The sequence below is a fragment of the Canis aureus genome, chromosome 19 (assembly GCF_053574225.1).
Source record: "Canis aureus isolate CA01 chromosome 19, VMU_Caureus_v.1.0, whole genome shotgun sequence".
In the NCBI taxonomy this organism is placed as follows: Eukaryota; Metazoa; Chordata; class Mammalia; order Carnivora; family Canidae; genus Canis; species Canis aureus.
This window is the reverse complement of record NC_135629.1, coordinates 27841766-27855572: the sequence shown is the minus strand read 5'-3', so window position 1 is coordinate 27855572 and position 13807 is coordinate 27841766. Positions and strand designations below refer to the sequence as shown.

General features: G+C 43.7%; 1 protein-coding gene and 1 non-coding gene across 2 annotated transcripts in view; both read right to left on the bottom strand.

Moving 5' to 3' along the window:
• ADAMTS9 (ADAM metallopeptidase with thrombospondin type 1 motif 9) overlaps nucleotides 1–13807 on the bottom strand; it is a 397174-nt gene that overhangs the window by 221098 nt on the left and 162269 nt on the right. The gene's annotated exons all lie outside the window — the stretch shown is intronic.
• On the bottom strand, nucleotides 2348–2455 carry LOC144291309 (U6 spliceosomal RNA). The gene has a single exon (XR_013358616.1). It is a non-coding gene; the product is annotated as a U6 spliceosomal RNA (small nuclear RNA).

Here is a 13807-nt window from a genome sequence, read left to right as displayed (position 1 = left end):
CCAATTTGGGCACACCTAGGTTTGAATCCTGACCGTACCACTTACATATTGTCACCCTGTGGAAGTCACTTTACTTCTCTCAGCCAATTTCCATGACTGTAAATGGAAACAGTAATAGTTACTTGCTAGATGGAAGTAATTGGTAGGATATATATACACATATATATATATGCATATATAAAAATAATTTATATTTATATAAATAAAATATACATGTATAATATCTATACATTGTCTATATATGTATTTATATTTTTTATATATATAAAATAATTTATATATAAAATATACATGTATATTACCTATATATTGTATATATAATATGTATATGTAATATATATACTAATATCTATATATCAATATACATGAGGACACCATGAATGCTCCTAGGTGAGCTGAATTGGTTTTTTGTTTTGTTTTTATCCTGTTACCCTAACAGGGCTGTGAGGTCTCTGTAAAGCCTTTGCTTATTATCTTGACCCCAGTGTGCAATGCCACACATAGGCCTTGTCTTATAATCTGCTCAGTAAACATTTGCTAAACTAATTAATAGGCGCATGAATGTGTGAAGAGGTTAGATCTTTTCCTCTAAAATACTAGTCAAATCTAATGGATTGAATGGTACCATGCCAGAAGATATGTCCACATCCCCAGAACCTGTGATTATGACCTTAGTTGGCTAGAGGGTCTTGGCAGATGTAATTAATTTAATGATGTCCAGATGAGATCTTCCTGGATTATTTGAGTGGAACCTATTTTAATCTATTCAGGTTGCCATAGCAAAAATACCATAGAGGCAACTGGCTGGCTCAGTCAGTGGAGCGTGCAACGCTTGATCTCAGGATTGTGGGTTCAAGCCTCACGATGGGTATAGAGATAACTTAAAAATAAAATATTAAAAACAAAACAAAACACCATAGACTTGGTGGCTTATACACTCAAACATCTGTTTCTCACAGGTCTAGAGGCTGGGAAGTCCAAGATCAGGGTGCCAGCAGATCCGGTATCTGGTCAGAGCCTGCTTCCTGGCTAACATTCACAGACAGCCACTTTGTCATTGTGTCCTCACATGGTAGAAGGGATGAGGGACCTCTCTGGGATCTCTTTTATAAGGGCACTCATCCCATGCATGAGGCCCCCCTTTCATGACCTCAGCACCTCCCAAAGGCCCCATCTCCTAATACTATCATACTGGGGAAAAGGTTTCAACGTACTAGTTTTGGGGGCATACAATCCCTGTAATTGGTTATAATTATAATTTCATCCTATAGCATACCTAAATCCAATAACAAGGGTCCTGATGAGGGACAGAAGAGAAGTCACAGAAACAGAGAAGGTCATGTGAAGATGGACGCTGGGAAAGGAGTGATATGAGCCACAGGGAATGCCAGCAGCTTCTGGAAGCTAGAAGACAAAAGGAAGGGTTGCCCTCTAGAGCCTCCAGAGGGAGCATGGCCCTGCTGACAGCTGGATTTCTGACTTCTGGCTTGCAGAACCACAAGAGAATATATTTCTGTTGTGTTAAGCCACCCAGTTTGTGGAAATATGTTATGGCAGCTCTAGGGAATGAACATGCCGCTGTGTGGGAGGCACGTAAACACTGGAAGAAGTCAAGTCAAGAGATTCTTGCCCATGTTTTGATATCAAGTCCCTGGACTCTACATACATCCACAGCATTTTACGAAGTTGGATCAACAGTGGGCTGGAATTTCAGTGGGGTACATTAATCTTTGAAATTGCATTGCCAAAGCAACGAGAAGTCCTGAAAAGCTGCCCATAGGATATTACTCACTTTTCCTAGAAGAATATACCATTTACTTTTGCTTCTCTGCCCCTCCTTCCCTTCTCACCCACCGCACCAGACACCCATGACAGCTAGTGCTTATAGATAATAATGATTTATTTTTTATTTATTTATTTATTTATTTACTTACTTACTTACTTACTTACTTACTTACTTACTTACTTATTTAATTTTGCAGAGAGGTAGAGATGCCCCTTAGACATTCAGGGGAGGTGTCAAAGAGCAAGTGGACATCGACCAGGAGTTTAGTGGGGGGGTGGTTGTGGCCAGAGTTGGCAGCCAGGATGGCTCCAGCATCCTCCTTGCACTTCCAGTTCATGTGACCAGCTGCTCCTTGACATGCCCTCAACTGAACTCCTGACTGCTACCACTCCACCTGGTACTTCCCCCGTCTCTGAACCTAGCCACTTCATTCTTCTGAATACTCTGCTCTCCTCCATTCCTCTCCTGGTCTCCCATCCTTAACTGATTGTGTTTTCACTACCTTGAAAATGTGCCTGTAATCCAATCACTTCGCACAATTTCCACTGGTACCATAGGCCACCATGCTTTCTAGATGGGACTGTTTTGTGTGTCATCCTTGTGCAGGAGCCATGCTTAACCTTCTCTGTATGGTGCCAGTTTTAGTATATGTGCTGCCAAAGCCAGTACCAGATGGGACTATTTGAAGAGTTTCTTCCTCGCTGGTTATCTGGATTAGCCTCTCACTACATTCTATTTTTCCAACTGGTACCTAGAGAAAGCTTTTGAAAACCTAAACCAGGTCCAATGGCTTCCTAGCTGATTCAGAATAGAATGTAGGATCCTTATGCTGGTCAATAATGTCTAAGTGTCCCCATCTCATCCTGCTATTTCCCCTCTGATTTCATCTCTTCTCACTATCCTCCCACCCCCACCCCATGTATACAACCCTAACCCTGGATTCCCTGCTATTCTTTTAAAATGCCAAGCACACTCCTACCTCAGGCCCTTTGCATCCACTCTTCCCTCTATCCAAAACATGACCTTGCCAGATATCTGCTTGGCCTTGTCCCTTCCATCCTTCTGTGTCTGATCCAATGTCCTCTCCTCAGGCCATCTCAGACTACCCTGTAAACCAGTACCCACCCCTCACTTCCTAAACCCTCTACTCTACCTTATTTTTCTCCTCTTCACTTTGCACCTCTTATCAACAGAATGATCTCGGACATTGTGCTTAAAATTCTATGGCCCGCTGAGGGATATCCACAGTGTGATTGGAAATCTGTAAGTGTTGTGTGCCCTTCAGATTATGGAAGGAAAAGAAAAAAAGAAAAGAAAAAGGAAAACAAAGCCAGAATCTGATTAGGTACCCATGTCTTTTAGACATGGTCCTTATCTGTAAAGTGAATACGAAACCCACAGTGCAGCCATCTGGGTGAAGAGGCATGAATTACACGTGAATTAAGGGACACGAGTGAAGCCACCACCTTCTTCCTTTGGCAACTCTGAGAAGGGGGTTCGGTGGCACATGACACCTCAGTTGCCTAGCTATAGCTGGTCATCATACTCTGTGAACCTGGAAGGGGTTCATATCATTGTTCCTTAAAGGTTAAGCATATTACTATCCTTAGGAGATGTAAAATTAATCACAAAAATGTTTGAGAGGACAAAATCCATAGTATTACTATTTATATTTTAAATATTTCAATAGCAAAATGTATATTTTGTACGCTTATTTTGCTTACAGGATTTGATCTGTTAGAGTGAACAGATCAACCTATAACAGCCACTTAAAATACGTAATTGAGTAATAATTGAGCTTGACTTATGATTTTAATTTGAAATCTTAACTAAATTTATATATAAAGTTAGAATGTGAAGATGTTTTAAGGATCACCACATTTATTAGCTTAATTTAATAGCTTTATAAAAATTACTTAAGCACCTAGGAAGATTTGTCAATAACACAGATGAGCTACTAAAAAATGAAACTGAATACACAGAATTTATAAATGTGGCTTAATTAAGTTTGCAAATGCAATCAAACATCTTCCAAATAGCCCTTGCACATGATGGCTCATGTGTTTCAGACTTAAAGGTAGATGTATAAGGTGAGCCTAAACCCTTGCTTTTTCAACATGTGACTTCAAGAAATTGTTAACTTCTAAAGCCAAGATACACTTCAGAACAGTCTTTCTTGTACCCCCAAAACTTCAAGTCCTTCAGACATTATTGACATCACTTATCTCCCCTTCAAATAGAAGGTCTGGAAGAATGGTTTTGGGATGTCAACTCCCGTCAGAGGTGCTCTCAGTCCTCAAGGGCCATGTGGAGCACATAGCAAATGCTCAGGAAAATATTTAGTGGAGGTGAATACTCTTTGCCCTAAGGTCTTGTGTGATTCCTGGGCTCTTATTCATACATCCTGAGAGGCCGAGATCTAGTGACAGTGTGGAACACAGTCAAGATGCTGGACAAAGTCTGATGGAAGGGTTTAGGGGCACCCTGACTTCCTGGGTGATCTGCTCTTCAAGGACACCTATACTTGCTGTCTGTCCTCTGTCCCCCATGCCCCACGAACTCTCCCACGGTCCTCAAAGCACACAGTGGACCATCTACATGACTCAACCTTGTGAGGTTCCTTTTATACTCCTTTCTTTCTCATCCTCTTCTGAAGGGCTGACAAGCTCTACCATGCCAACATCCTCACATGCCTTTTTTTTTTTTTTTTTTTAGGATTTTATTATTTTTTTTCATGAGAGAGAAGCAGAGACACAGACAGAGGGAGAAGCAGGCTCCATGCAGGTAGCCCGACAGGGGACTCGATCCCGAGTCTCCAGGATCAGGCCCTGGGCTGAAGGCAGTGCTAAACCGCTGAGCCACCCGGGCTGCCCTCTCATATGCCTTTCCAATGAAGCAATGAATGAATAAAAGCCGGGACACACGAAGAACATTGTTGTAAAGCACACTTTGCACACACCGTCATTATCACTGGGTTATCGAGCCCGGTTTTGCCATCAGGGCTGCACGGGATCAAATCCTACTTCCATGGCATGGTGCTTTGTGACTTCAACCCACAGTTAAGAAATATTGCAAAAATTTCATGCTTTCAAAATAAATGCTAACTTCGATCTGCTCACTGGGCAAGATGAAAGGAAAAGCTAAACCCAAGGCACGAGTGAAAACATTTAAGACTGTTTGCCTAAAGATAGGTCAAGAGATACGGGCAAATGTAGAATCTTACCAGGACACGCAGGCCTTTGGGGGAAGAGTTTCAACATGGTTTACATTTCAGCTTCAATATTTATAAACAGAACGAAATCCGGAGGGAAGGAGCCCTGGAAGATAAGCCTTTAGGTAAATAGTTCAGGAGGCCTCAGAAGCTGCTTCCCGGGATAAGGCAGGCTTAACAGTGGCAGCAATTGGGTAAAGCTGGAGAGAAGGGTGGGGAAGAGAAATGAAACAGACCAGGGTTCCTCAAATTTTCAAATGTGTAGCACCTGGACATCTGGTTCAATACTGCTTCTGATTCAGTAGGTCTGCACTGAGGCCTAAGAGTCTGCATTTTTTAAAAAAGATTTTATTCATTTATTTGAGAGAGAGCAGACGAGAGAGAGCACAAGGGAAGGGAGAAGGGGAGTGGGGCAGAGGGAAAGGGAGAAGCAGGCTTCCTGCTGAGCAGAGTGGCAGGTGGGGGGCGTGGGGGGCAGCGTGGGATCCCAGGACCCTGCGATCATGACCTGAGTGGAAGGCAGATGCTTAACCAACTGAGCCACCTGGGCATCCCATAAGATTCTGCATTTTTAATAGGGTTACAGGTAAGGCCAAACCTGGTCTGTGCGCTACACTTTGAATAGCAACGATCTGGGATAGGAAAGCATTATATACCCCTTGAATGACATCAGTACACCAAAACGAAACAAAAAACCCCCAAACCCCAGAAGTACAAATAGGAGTCAGTGCTATTTTCATTCTCAGCAGATAGGTGTCTTAGAGGCCATAGCTTAACATAAACCAACTGGTAAGATTCATTTATTTGCTCAACAAATATTGATTGAGCGTTGCCTAGGTGCTCGGCACTGTTTCAGGTTTCTGGAGTGCAGTGGTAAGTACCCATGACAAGGTCTCTGACCATGAGATATTTCCATTCCAGTATGGAAAGTCAGACAATATACTCAGAAACACATAAGGAAATATACAAGCAAGAAAAGATGAAATTGTTTCTGTTTGTGAAACATGGCAAAAGAAAATAAAACAGGGCTGTGAGTTAGGGAGTGGTTTGGGAAGGAGGGCTGTTGAGAAGGGGTGAGAAGTAACCAGCCATGCAAAGCTCTAGGGGGAGAGTGTCCCAAGTAATTAATGCAAAGGTCTTAAGTTGAGAAAGATCTTGGCAAGTATGAGGGAAGATAACTCACTGCAGTTGAGGTATAGTGACAAATAGAAAAAAAAATTAGCCCAGAGCCAGATTATGGTAGGGAGCTGGGATTTATCCTAAGTGTAATGGATTACCCTTCCAGGGTATTAAGCAGAGCAGTAACATAAACATTTTAAAAACACCACTCTGATTAATCTTAAAATCACTAGTAGTGGCACAACCAGACATTAATGTGTCTCCTAGTGAAATAGAAATTGGATGACACGGTGTCACTGATGAAATAGTTTGCTGAATATAATTCTTTAAATCTAACATCCAGTTTATGGGAACATAAACATACATACAGGAGATAGAAGAACAAGTTCAAGGATATCACAAGGAAACACTCAGATAAATCCAGAAGGTGAAACCAGTGGCATCCTTTCTTTCAACAAAATCAATGAAGAAGAAAAATGGAAAAATAAATCAATGGCATGAAAAAAGGGTGGAGGGTGTTATAGATTGAAAGAGAGTTAAAAGATGGGCAGCTCGGGTGGCTCAGCGGTTTAGTGCTGCCTTCAGCCCAGGGCCTGATCCTGAGGACCTGGGATCGAGTCCCACATTGGGCTCACTGCGTGGAGCCTGCTTCTCCTTCTGCCTCTCTCTCTCTCTCTGTCTCTCATGAATAAATAGGTAAAGTCTTAAAAAAAAAAAAAAAGAGAGAGAGAGAGAGAGAGAGGGACACCTGGGTGGTTCAGCATTTAAAGTGACTGCCTTCAGCCCAGGGCATGATCCTGGAGTCCTGGGATTGAGCCCCACATCAGGCTCCCTGCATGGAGCCTGCTTCTCCTTCTGCCTCTCTCTCTCTGTTCTCTCATGAATAAATAAATAAAATCTTTAAAAAAATAAAAAAAGAGAGTTAAAAGATATCACAATCAAATTTATGCTATGAGTGGATCTTAATTGATCATGGTTCCAATAAACGATCCATGGGAGGGGTGCCTGGGTGGCTCAGTAGGTTAAGCATCTGCCTTTGGTTCAGGTCATGATCCTGGGGTCCTGAGATACAGCCCCAAGTCAGGTTCCCTGCTCAGCGGATAGTCTGCTTCACTCCTCTCTCTCTCTCTCTCTCAAAAAAAAAAAAAAAAAAAACAAAACTATCCACAAGAGACATTGCAGGACAACTGGAAACATAAACGGGAATTTTGGTGATATAAAGAATTATTTTGGGATCCCTGGGTGGCGCAGCGGTTTGGCGCCTGCCTTTGGTGCGATCCTGGAGACCCGGGATCGAATCCCACGTCAGGCTCCCGGTGCATGGAGCCTGCTTCTCCCTCTGCCTGTGTCTCTGCCTCTCTCTCTCTCTATCATAAAAAAAAAAAAAAAAAAAAAAAAAAAAAAAAAAAATTAAAAGAATTATTTTCATCATTTTAGATGTCATAAGGCATTGTGGCTAAGGAGGAGAATGTCTATTTTTTTGAGATGAATAATTGAAGAGCTTAGGAGTAAAAGCTCCTGATGTTTGAACTTAGCTAACGATTTGCTTCTTGTGACTAGAAAACAACGAAAGGGATGGGATGCCACCTCTGAGATTAGGTTATAAAAGACTGACATCCACTTGACGGACACTCTCTTTCTGGCTTTTTCTGCTTGCTCACTCTGATCAGAGATCCACTCTGGATCTATAGAAAGATCCACTGGGCAGGAACTAAGGGCAGCATCCAGCCAACAGCCTGCAGGAAACAAAATCCTGCCAACAACCACGGGCATGAGCTTGGAAGCAGATGCCCCCTCGTCAGCCTAGAACTGACTGCAGCCCCTGCCGACACCTTGAGTGGAGCCTGTGGGAGAGAGGCTCCCCTCGAGGGAGAAAAAGCTACCTCATACCTGGGTCTCCTACCCACAGACCCTACCCTGAGGCAAGACGTGTATGGTTGTATTTTGCAGTTTTGGGGCGTTTTGTTGTGCCACAAGGACACGAGGTCCATGCCATGATTGCTCTGACTTACAACCGGGGAAACTGAGTTCTAGAGCAGGAAGCAGCACGTCCAGATTTTAGGAACCGCACCCCTCGCCACCAGGCACTCGCCAAGACTGTTTGGACGCTCCTCCTCCGCGACTTTCTGCCAAGGCCGAGCCCACTCCATTTGCTAGGGGCCGCGAGGATTAGCACGCCCTCTCATTACCAAGGAGCCCTCTTATCCCATAGAAAAATGGGGCCATAAATGATTTAGCACACACGAGGAGGCAGAAGTGGAAATTGCTGCTGAAAACCAGCTTGGGATCCCTGGGTGGCGCAGCGGTTTGGCGCCTGCCTTTGGCCCAGGGCGCGATCCTGGAGACCCGGGATCGAATCCCACGTCGGGCTCCCGGTGCATGGAGCCTGCTTCTCCCTCTGCCTGTGTCTCTGCCTCTCTCTCTCTCCCTCTGTGACTATCATAAATAAATAAAAATTAATAAAATAAAATAAAATAAAATAAAAGTTTAAAAAAAAAAAAAAAAAGAAAAGAAAACCAGCTCCTCTGTGAGCGGGGGTCGGGCCTTCCAGAACCGCTCACATCCTACAGCAATGAAGGGGTTGGGGAAGCCGACGACGGCTTCCCGATGTGGAGATCACTTTGAAACGCGGCGGCTGGTAGTTAAAGCCATTAGTCCCCCTCGGGCTTCAGGGACAGCTACAAAGAAACTATTTTGTAAATTGTGCAAGAAGCCGGGATCTGCCAACCCCTGGGTTAGCCCAAACCGGCCGAGCAATTGCTTTTAACACTTCATTTCCTAAGTACACTAATACCTGGGCAGAGATGGAAAATACCCCCCTTCAGACACGGCGGGGCCTCTGCTCCCCACAGCTGCTGAGCCACAGCTGGCTCCGGCCTGGACGAAGGGCTTCCCTTTCAGGCCCAGAGTCGGGGGGCCCTGGCCGGTGCCCGGGGGAGGCCGCCCGGCAGCTCCGCTCAGTCAGAGGAAGTGGAGCCACGGCGAGGAGTGCGAGAGGAGGAGACTCGAACTCGTTACCTGGAACCTGGCTTCATCTTGACCTCGCAGGTGCTGGCGGCTGGGCCAGGAGACAGTGGGGCGGTCACGGGAAGCCTTCCGGGGGGCACGGCTTTCTCTCTCCCTCGGCTGGCCCACCTGCACCAAGATCCTGGAGGTCCTCTTCTTTCCGTGACGGAGCTCGCTGGCGTGGAGAGCCAGTGTGTGGGGAGTGAGGAGGCAGCGGCTCTGGGTGTCGCCTCCCCCAAGTGGTGAAGACCCTGGGTTTGGGCGTCAGGCTATCAGACCCAACCTTTGGCTCTAAAATGGGAATAAACATACTGGTTCCCCCAGGAAGCTGTCATGAGGGGTCGGTGACAGGACACGTGCAAAGCATTCAGGGCTCATGGGGAATGATTCCCTCTAGAGTTGTGCGAAGGGGTGGCCCTGGCCTGTGACATAGTCTATTAGTTGGGGTTCTCCAGAAGAACAGAACTAATAGGAGAGATCTGTCAGATATAGACACAGAATATATCGAGATAAACACTAGATTCTATGATACTATCTATCTAGAGATTTATTTCTATGGCCTCTGTGATTGTGTGGGCTGGCAAGTCCAAAATGTGCAGAGCAGAGACCCAGGAAGAGCTGATGTTGCAGTCTGAAGGCAGCCTAGCGGCCCAAGACCTTCATCCTCAGGGGACCTCAGTCTTTTTCTCTTAAGAATTTCCACTGATCGGATGAAGTTTCCTGCAGCGTAGAGAGTAAGCTGCTTTACCCAAAGTCTACTGATTTAAATGTTAAGCACATCCAAAAAAAAAAAAAAAAAAAACCCAAAAAATCCCACCAAACCCCTTCACAGCAACATCTAGCCTGGTGTTTGACTAAAAACAGGGTACTGTGGATTCGCCAAATTGATGCACAAATTAACCATCATACATAGTGAATGGTCAATAAATACAGTTTCTATTATTCTTTTGATGTAGTTACTGTGATTATCATTGGTCTGTATATCCTTCCAGGTTCCTCCCCGTCTTGACATCAACCTCTGATTCGTAGCTGTCATTCACATTTTGGGAAAGGAAACAAAGAACCATAGCATTTTGTACACAAATGGAATCTCACAAGGGACCTACACGAAAACCTAGTTTTCTCAACTCTAGGACATGCTGTTGAGGTAAAAGTTGGGCCAATGTCTTCATACTTTCCCCACAGTAGCCTTTCCCAAATTAAAGCATAGGTTATACATAGCACGTACTTATGTTTTACATATATGTTCCAATAGCGAAGAGATACTGAGTACTTGCTACATGCCAATTGATGTTCTTTTTTTTTTTTTTTTTCCAATTGATGTTCTAAATGCTTTAAAGGTATTCACACGTTGAATCCTCATGGCAACCAAATAACTTGGGATCCATTATCATCCCTCATGTCACTGAAGAAGAAAATGAGGCTGGGAAGTGTAGGCATCATGTCCAAGGCCAAGACAAGCCATTCCACCATGTTCTAGAGCCCATGGGTACTGACCACAGACTCACAACAGGCGAAGGTAAGTGCTAGAGTGAGGGAGCAGGAAACTGATACTGTCTGGAGGTGCTCACACTGTGTGGGAAGAAGGAAACTCTGGGGTGGTGGTGGGTTCTCCCTCATGTGCAGACATATCACTTGGGAAACCTGTTAAAAAGGCAGATTCTTAGGCCCTATCTCTAGAGATATTGATTAAACTTAGGTGTGTGCCCAGGGACCACACGGGAAGTCCCTGAAGTCTCCTTCCTTTGCCCTGGGTAAGTTGGGGCTCAGGAAGCTCCCATATGCACACCCATTCTGTGGTATTGTGAAGCTGAGCATTAAGCACTGAAGAAGCATCCTGGCCTGACAAGAAAGATGATAAACGTACTGATACCAAGTATTCCTATGAAGGGTTCATATAATGGCTTTTGTTCTAGAAGGCTGTCATAAGAGAGGTCCTATAATTCTTCAGGGCAGGTCAGAGATGTCCAAGTACAAGAGATACCCAGAATTCAGCACACCGTCTCTTTAGTGTCGTCAGACTTCTACATCCTAGGAAGTACATGTGAAAACAGAATTCTTGTCAAGTTCAAAAGTCTTTGGACCAAGACAGGAAGATATTCATGTATAAGAGCTGCATGCAAAATTGAATCAAACAGTTTGTTGCAGACTTTGGAACATGGTTGAAAAAAATTAGGTACTGCACAGAATTCAAATCCAGGAACAGGGGCTGGGGGACACACCTGTCTTAAAGGTCAAAGACATTAAAAGCCAGCGTGGCCCATTTGGGATTTGAACAATCATGTCAGCATCTGACCAATATCTCTGGTCCTTAAATATGCAGAGAAGGTACAGTAGGCAGAATCATGACCCCCAATGATAACCACGTCTCAATCTCCAAACATATCACAGGGGCTTACCTGACATGTCATTAGGGACTTTGCAGATAGGATCATGTTAAGGATCTCAAGATAAGAAAGATACTGTTGCTTATCTGGTGGGCCCAATGCAATAAAAAATGAAGCGAGTGAGTCAAAGTCAGAGAAGGTGTTATGCTGATGGAAGCAGAGGTCAGATAGGGAGAAAGAAATCTGAAAATGCTACTTTTCTTTTTTCTTTTTCTTGTTTTCTTTTTTAAGATTTGTTTGAGAGAGTGTGAGCTCATGTGTGAGTGGAGGGGAGGTGGTGCAGAGGGAGGAGAGAGAGAATCTCAAGCCAACTTGGTGCTGAGCACATAGCCCCACACAGGGCTCATTCCTGTCACCCTGAGATCATGACCTGAGCTGAAACCAAGAGCCAGATCCTTAACTGAGCCACCCAGGTGCCCCTGAAAAGGCTACTTTTCAGTGCTACCACTGCTGGCTTCAAAGATGGAGGAGGGGCTGTGAGCCAAGGAGGGTAGATGGCCTCTAGAAGCTGGAAAGGCAAGGAAATTGAGTCTCCCCTAGAACCTCCAGAAGGAACACAGCCCTACTGACCCATTTAAGATGTCTGACCTCCAGAACTATGAAGTAATACATTTATATTGTTTTTAAAAAATATTTTATTTATTTATTTGACAGAGAGAGAGAGAGAGAGAGAGTGTGTGCATGAGCAGGGCAAGGGGCAGAGGGAGAAGGAGAAGCAGACTTCTCGCTGAGCAGGGAGCCTGACATGCAGCCTGGGATCAGGACCTGAGCTGAAGGCAGATGCTTAACTGACTGAGCCACCCAGGCGCCCTTTCATAGTGTTTTAAACCTGGCCTGAGGAAATGTGTTACAGCGACAATAGGACATAAATACAAAAGGTTTCCCTAGTTGCAATGAGAAGAACCACCCTGGCTGTCTCCCGCTCTGGATCTTATGCTCAGTGGGAGTCTGGCTCTGCAGCAGCTGTACAATGCTCAACGTTTATGCATGCTAACAGTAGGACTTAAGATATAAAAATGCTTAAGGGAATCGGAATGATTGTATTAAGATTTTAGTGTTAGAAACATGTAAAAATTTGATAGCTTATATAATTGCCATGACTTTAAACATTTGAACTATGAGAATGGTAGCTTATGATGCCAATTTAAAATGTGTCATTGAGTACTTGATTTAAATTTATAATTTTAAGTTAAAGCCATATTAGATTAATTTTCCACTTTGGGATATATAAAAGAACTTTAAGGCCACTGATTTATGTACTATTTATATTATACATTTGCATTTATAAAACACTTAAATACGCAGAAAGATTTGCTTAAGTCGGATAATTGAAGGGCTTAAGACAGAAATAAATTTCATGCAATGTATAAATACCACATAAAATATTTGAAGGCTTTTAACTGACAAAGAAAAAGAGCCAACATTATTTAAAAGTTTTTAAAAAATTGCTAGAAACTAGGCTGAGAAATAATAGAATTTCTAAGCTGAACCCCAAAGATTAAGAACTAGGTTTTTGAACTTACAAATGCAATAGATTGAATATTATTTGTCTTTCCTACACACAAATACCATCTTGAACCATCTTGTGACATTCATACCAACAGCTTGTGAGGCATTGGATCCCAAGTCCTAAAAAAGTGCCACAATACCAGACACCCAGTAACATGTACATCTCCATGCAAAGTTACATTTTATCTTCTTCCCCATTATAACTGGATGCTTTTCTTTTTAAAAGTAGATTTTATTTATTGAGAGAGAGAGAGAGAGAGAAAGAGAGCATAAGCAGGGGGAGCAGGAGAGGGAGAAGCAGGGAGCCCGATGTGGGGTTTGATCCCAGGACCCTGAGATCATGACCTGAGAAGATGGCAGATGCTTAACTGACTGAGCCACCCAGGTGCCCCCTGGATGCCCCTCTTATAAGCACTTTGAATATTTGCTCCTTTGTCCTGATAGACTATCATTGTGACTAATAATGTTGTAAAATTAGCTGGATCACCTTCTGAACACAAAACATGTCCTTAGGGCTACAGAAAAAATGGTCTTTGAATTTCTTTGGGAAAAGAAATCCATATTTGATATTTTTAAAAGGGAGTCTTGGACAGCCCGGGTGGCTCAGTGGTTTAGCGCTGCCTTCATCCCAGGGCCTGATCCTGGAGACCTGAGATCGAGTCCCACGTCGGGCTCCCTGCATGGAGCCTGCTTCTCCCTCTGCCTGTGTCTCTGACTCTCTCTCTCTCTCTCTCTCTGTGTCTCTCATGGATGAATAAATAAAACTAAAAAAAAAAAAAAAAAAGCATA